Below are 7500 nucleotides of genomic sequence, written 5' to 3' on the forward strand. Positions count from 1 at the left end.
AATAAATAATTCCCTCTGATTTACAATACCACCTTTTTTTATTATTTATTGCCCATTTCACAGAGCATCTACCGGAAAAAATAATGGACGACCCACCACAAAATTGGATAGGAACTGCCTATATAGACGAAGAGGGGCACCTTGACAATTGAAAGACGCACACACGTACACACATACTATGTGTGTCGTTGGACGCACATGAAAAGACACCTTTCACGTGTACCAGTATTATTATTTATCATTTATTATTATCGATTAATATTTATTATTGATTATCTATTATTTTTTATTACATACTACGTATTATTTATCATTATTATTATTATTATTATTATTATTATTATTATTATTATTATTATTATTATTATTACCAGGTACTTTAGATCATTGTTTCACAAATTTACGTCACTTGAGTAATTCCAGTTATGTTATTAACATATCATTATTTTTATCATCATCAACTTCATCATCATCATCATTATTATTATTATTATTATTCCCGGTGTTTTATCAATATAAGACAGCATTAATTAAGAATTGGTAACACTTCTATCTGTTGTTCCCACGCAACACAGTAATCTACCCTCGTCTCTCTTCAGCCAGGTAAATTATCTTCTATTGTAAACCACGGATTTTGCATATACTTGCAATAGACATTAAGAACTTAAACTGATATAAATTTTCATTAGCCGTTTGCATTTTACCGTTTTAAAAACGGATATATTGACGTAAAGGAGTGATATTACGCTCACCAACCCGTAAAATAGAATGAAAAAAGTATGGTGAAATTACTGTCGCCCGTACTTTACTGAAATACGGTTTAGAACAGTATATTTTCACGGAGAATTTCCGATTAAAATTACGGTTTTTTTTTTTTAAAGTGTACTTTTCAAGTTGTTATCTTACCCCTCTATTAATAGTGAAGGAAATTACCAACACATAGTGTCAACAAGTAGATTCAAATACAAAGTAATTCTCTCAGTTGTTTAAGCCTTTTGATTGATGGCATAAATGTTTCTTTCTAAGCTTCGAGGTTCATACCGCAGTAAATACAAATGATGGTGCGCTTGATATGCAAGTTATCATTATTATTATCATTAAATGCTAAGCTACAACCCTAGTTGGAAAAGAAGGATGCTATAAGCCCAGGGGCCCCAACAGGGAAAATAGCCCAGTTAGGAAAGGAAACAAGGAAAAATGGAATATTTTAAGAATAGTAACAACATTGAAATAAATATTTCCTATATAAACTATAAAAACTTTAACAAAACAAAAGGAAGAGAAACGAGATAGAACAGTTTGCCCTTACCAAGAGGAAAGTAGCCACTGAACAATTACATTGCAGTAGTTATCCCCTTGGGTGAAGAAGAATTGTTTGGTAATCTCAGTGTTGTCAGGTGTATGAAGTCAAGAGGAGAATCTGTAAAGAATAGGCCAAACTATTCGGTGTCTGTGTGGGCAAAGGGAAAGTGAACCGTAACCAGAAAGAAGGATCCAATGTAGTACTGTCTGGCCAGTCAAAGGACTCCATAACTCTCTAGCAGTAGTATCTCAACGGGCGGCTGGTGCCCTGGCCAACTTACTACCACAACTTGAAGATAATGGCATATCACGTAAAAGAGAAGGGATGATTTTATTTTTCCCGTCTTTATTGAGGTTTCTTGGGTCAGCATTGCTTTTATAAGGACTACATACAAGATTGATATAACTTGTGTGTATATATATTGTACACCTTACTATATAGCGAATACTTTATGCATTCTCATATACCAACATACTCAAATATATACATATATACACACATATATATACATATATATACGTATATATTGCATATATATACATATATGTAAATATATACATATATATATATATACACACATATATATATATATATATATATATATATATATATACACACATATATATATATATATATATATATATATATATATATACATGCACGCATATATATACATACAAACATATGTATTATATATATATATATATATATATATATTTATATATATACATGCACGCATATATATACATACAAACATATATATATATATATATATATATATATATATATATATTTATATATACATATACATACTAACATAAATGAATATATCGGCATATACATATATACATAAATATACATGCAAATATATAAACGTATGTATGTATATATGTATGTATCCACATGAAGTATAAATAGTTGATAAAGGTGGTTGATAGATATATATATATATATATATATATATGTATATGTATATATATATATATATATATATATGTATATATATATATATATATATATAGCTTAAATAACCTTTAACAGCAAATTGTTTTTGAAAAAGATGACTCTTTGATCAAGCGAATTCCAGTAACTTGCGATCGAATGTATACATGATCTATAAATAAATCTATCAGTGGAAAAAACTAATTTCCTGTCAGGATGGCTGTATATTCACAATATGAAAAGAAACCTTTAAATATGATAGCAAGCTACCCACCCATAAAATGTAATCTATTTGCATGATTTTTTTTTCCATTTCGCGAAAATACGGATTTGCAAAGCATATTAATTCTTAATTATGTAATATGTTTTGAGGTTTATTGATAAAGCAAAATTATAGTCATTATCATATTAATTTTGTTTTTATGATTATATATATATATATATATATATATATATATATATATATATATATATATATATTATATATATATATATATATATATATATATAATATATATATATATATATATATATATATATATATATATATATATATATATATACACACACACACACAAACACTCACCAACAACAACAACAACAAATGCAGCCATTTTACAAACAGTAACGGCATTAAAATAAATATTTCATATATAAACATAAAAACTTTAAAAAACCAGTGGAAGAGAACCAAGATAAAATAGTGTGCCTGAGTGTACTCTCAAGCAAGAATGTGAAAGACCATTGCCTCATTCATGTCTGGGGTTTGGGCAGTTCGGATTGGTGATGGTGGGAGATTTTCGTTCGAATCATAAAGACTACCTAAAAACGAAAGCCGTCAGATTATACTGTGAAAATAGAAGAAACAAGAACGAAAAATAGTTAAGATATTGAATGTTCAGCCACATGACATTAAGTAGAAACTACGAAAAATTAAGCAAAATAAGTACTTATTTCCAGCGAGAGAGAGAGAGAGAGAGAGAGAGAGAGAGAGAGAGAGAGAGAGAGAGAGAGAGAGAGAGAAATTGTTACCAATCGGTCAAGTGTGTCAAACGTGAAGTATAATTGCATACAACAATAACAAAAACAGGCATTTTTAGTTCATTGCAGGACAAAAGCCTCAGGCATGTCCTTATTCATGTCTGAGGTTTGGCCAGTTTTCATCCCACGCTGGCCACTGAGGACTGGTGATGGTGGGAGACTTTAATTTGATCGCTCACATCAAACTAACCTAGTATGGGTGTCCCTGACTAATACAGCTTTGCTGATCATGGCGATACGCAAACCCTTTCAACAGGTTACGGTATCCCAACCATATATATTTGTAAGTAACTTTTACCCAGTTACATATATACCATAGAGAAGGCATTGGAGAGGCCGTATCAAGCAACCGACGCCTTAATGTAGGGATAACGTTGCCGTTTTGGTAGCCTATGTGGTTTAAGTCCCTGACTGGTGACTGCCAGATTGGAATTCGAGTCCCGATCAAACTCGTTAGCTCCTTTAATCAATGCAACCTTACCACCCTTGTGAGCTAAAGATGGTGGGTTTGGGGGAACCCATAGGTCTATCTGCTGAATCATCAGCAATTGCCTGGCCCGCCTTGGTCCCACCTCGGGAGGAGAAGGGGATTGGGCGCTGTTCATATGTATATATGGTTAGTCTCTAGGGCACTATCGTGCTTGATAGGACAATGTCACTACCCCTTGCATCTGCCATTCATGAGAGGTCTTTAAACCTTTTATATATATCGCACAACCTACGAGCTTATACAGATTCCAATGATCTCGGGATGAAGCAATAACTCTCTCTCTCTCTCTCTCTCTCTCTCTCTCTCTCTCTCTCTCTCTCTCTCTCTCTCTCTCTATAAGCTCTCAGATACAAATTGGCGAAGGATCAACCGGCGAATGTAATTAATAAACTTTGCAGTTGGAGCTGAGAACATGGATTCGGCGGAGAATAGTTTTCAATTCCTCGACGAATTCACTTTCGAAATTAAAACCGCAAAAAAGTTTCGGATGAGATTATCTGGCTGTGAGTGAAAGATGTCGAATAATCTTAAAGTTACATTAAGAGTTATTGGTCAAAAGAAAGTCATATTCATTTATGAATAGATAAATGAATATGCATATGCATATAATTATGTATCCACACGACATATATATATATATATATATATATATATATATATATATATACATATATATATATATTTGAATATATAAATATATATATGTTATATATATACATATATATACACACACATATATATATATATTTATATATATATATTTAAATATATAAATATATATGTTATATATATATATATATATACACACACACACACACACACACACATATATATATATATATATATATATATATATACAGTATATACACCCACACAACCATCAAAAAGAGATGGATGTTATATCAACAGAAGATGAAGTAAGGCAACGTTGGATGAACAATTTAGTGAGGTCATGAATAGGAGATATAAAGGGAATAATTTTATCGATATACCTGAAGCTGAGGAAGACCTTGATGTGCCCATGAATATATTCAGTGTGTTTGAAGTCGAAGCAATTCTTATAAAAACTCAATAGATGGAAAGCCCCCAGATACGATGGAATATCTGCTTAGATGATATTGGCCGAAAATGAAGTGACTCCCAGAATACTTATAAGATTATTTTGTAGAATGTGGCATGAAGAGGCATAACCTGATGAATGGGAGCTAGGAGTGTTGGTGAAAATGGCAAACAAAGGAGATCTGACTGATTGCAATAATTTCAGAGACATCACACACACGTCAGTTGTCATCAAAATATATAGTATGCTTATTCTAAAGAGGCTAGAGAGAAAGATTGATGAAAAGCTGAGAGATGAACAAGCGGGACTTAGAATATATGAATCCACTGTTAATGGCATTTGTGGACTATGAAAAAGCCTTTGATATGGTGCACCGACCATATTTAGAGTTCCTCTTAAATATGTAAATTTGATTAATTCTGTTTATGAGCATAGTAAGTACAAAGTCAAAGGTAGTGGAGTCCTATCTGGTGAATTTCCAGTGAACAGTGGAGTACTCCAAGGGAATGTGTTGTCACCTATGTACTGTAGTTCATCCTCCTCATGGATTTTGTAAATCATGGAACAGTTGAAGATGGTAGAGAATGATTGGACTGGATTGGTAATAGGAAATTAGCTGACCTTAAGTATGCTGATGACGCTGTCCTTCTTAGCAGAACACCGCAGGATTTGAAATGCTTGTTTACCAGAATGCATGAAATATCACACGAGGTTGGGCTCAAGATGATTATAAGAAAGACAGAGATGATCAGAACGGAATATACAATGAAAGATAAAATATTATTGGAAGGAGAAAGGATTAATGAGGTAGAATCATTTAAATATTTAGGAACTGTGATTTCTAATTCATGGTCTTTAGAATAGGAGTTTAATGAAAGATTGACAAAAGAAAATCAGACAATGGCTAGGTTAAATAGAATTTGAAAACCAAATCGCCTGAAATTACACATAAAAATCAGGCTACATATCACTTTAGTGAGATCGGTGTTACTGCAAGGACATGCGTCATGGTATCACAATGAAACAATATCCAACAGATTTTGTAGATTCAAGAATAAAGTCCTCATAAGAATATTGGGATTTAAACGGTAGAACAGGATTAGAAATGAAACTATAAGAGAGATTACTCGAGTGCCATGTGTGGATGAGATCACGGTGAGGGGCAGATGGAGATGGTTTGGTCAAGCTCTTCGCACTTCCAAAGAGAGATTAGTTTACCAAACTTTCAACTAGGCTCCACATGGCACTAGAAGAGTTGAAAGACCCAAAACTACATGGCTGAGGACTATGAAGCGTGAAGTAGGAGATGACGAATGGAGAATCATTGATTTAAAAGCTCAAGATAGACGACTGGTGAAATCTAACCGAGGCCCTCTGCGTCAATAGGCGTAGGAGGAGGAGATGAGATATACATATACACATATATATATATATATATATATATAAATATATATATATGTATATATGTGTATATATACATATATTATATATATATATATATATATATATATGAGCTCAGACGTGTCCTTATTCATACTTGGGGATTGGCCAGTTTCCAGATTTCACTACAACGCTGGCCAACAGCGGATTGGTGATGTCGGGAGACTCTTGTATGATCGCTCTCAACAAACCAACGTAGTATGGGTGGCCGTGACTAGTACAGTTTGGCTGATCATGGCGATACACAAAACGCTTTCACGACTATAAGGTATCTTCACTTATCATCTAAACCTTAATATCTTCCAATTAACTATTTCTATATGCTTCTGAAAGCTTAAATCTATAATTCATTAATGTTCTACTGATATAATTTCTTATTCAATATCTGCCATGGTCAAATAAAATAATGTTAAAGAAATACATTAAAAAAGAAATATCTTGTTTCCAGCGAGAAGAGATCCAGTTCGAATATGTCATCGTCTGTCAGTTACCGTTATCAACCCTTCGTGCCTAAAGAGATTCTATGACAACCCCTTTTTTGAGGAAATGACATCACGTGACGTCCCATGTCCCGGTTTTGCTATATGGTACAAAATTGGGTCCACATTGCATAAAAAAATTGGTACTAGAAGTTTCTACAAAGAGACTGAAATGGGCGGTTTTGAGGAACGAATCCGTAAGCAGAAAGTAAGAAACTTCTTGTATGGAATGACGATAGTCTGTCGCAATTAGCTCGTCCTTTACAGTGGTATATGAGCTTAAGTTGCCAAAAGAGACTTACTGCCAAGATAGAGAAAGTGCCCACAAATAAAGGTACAGGGCAAAGTTCGAACGGGAGATTTTCATACAAATGACAAACACCTAACTTCATAAAATCTCGTCATATTAGAGACTGTGAGAGCAGTAGCTAGCCCTTCCGCTTTGGGACGATTAGTAGTAGTAGTAGTCATCCATTCTTAAAGATTATAAGTTTAAAGGCCGCTTATGATTGGCAGAGGCAGGGGCAGGGAGAATGACCTAGTTTGAATGATTTTGCCCTAGAGGACTGATCATAAATGATATACATATGTTCAACCCCTAAGCACCAATTCCACGCAAGCTAGGACCAGGAAGAGCCAGGCAACGGCTGTTGTAAACCTTTCCAGCACTTCCTGCTCTCCAGATCAGTACCCAGGCCCCTTGCCACCCAAGCTAGGACCAGGGAGAGCCAAGCAATGGCTGCTG

This window comes from Palaemon carinicauda, chromosome 15 (assembly GCF_036898095.1).
Source record: "Palaemon carinicauda isolate YSFRI2023 chromosome 15, ASM3689809v2, whole genome shotgun sequence".
Lineage (NCBI taxonomy): Eukaryota > Metazoa > Arthropoda > Malacostraca > Decapoda > Palaemonidae > Palaemon > Palaemon carinicauda.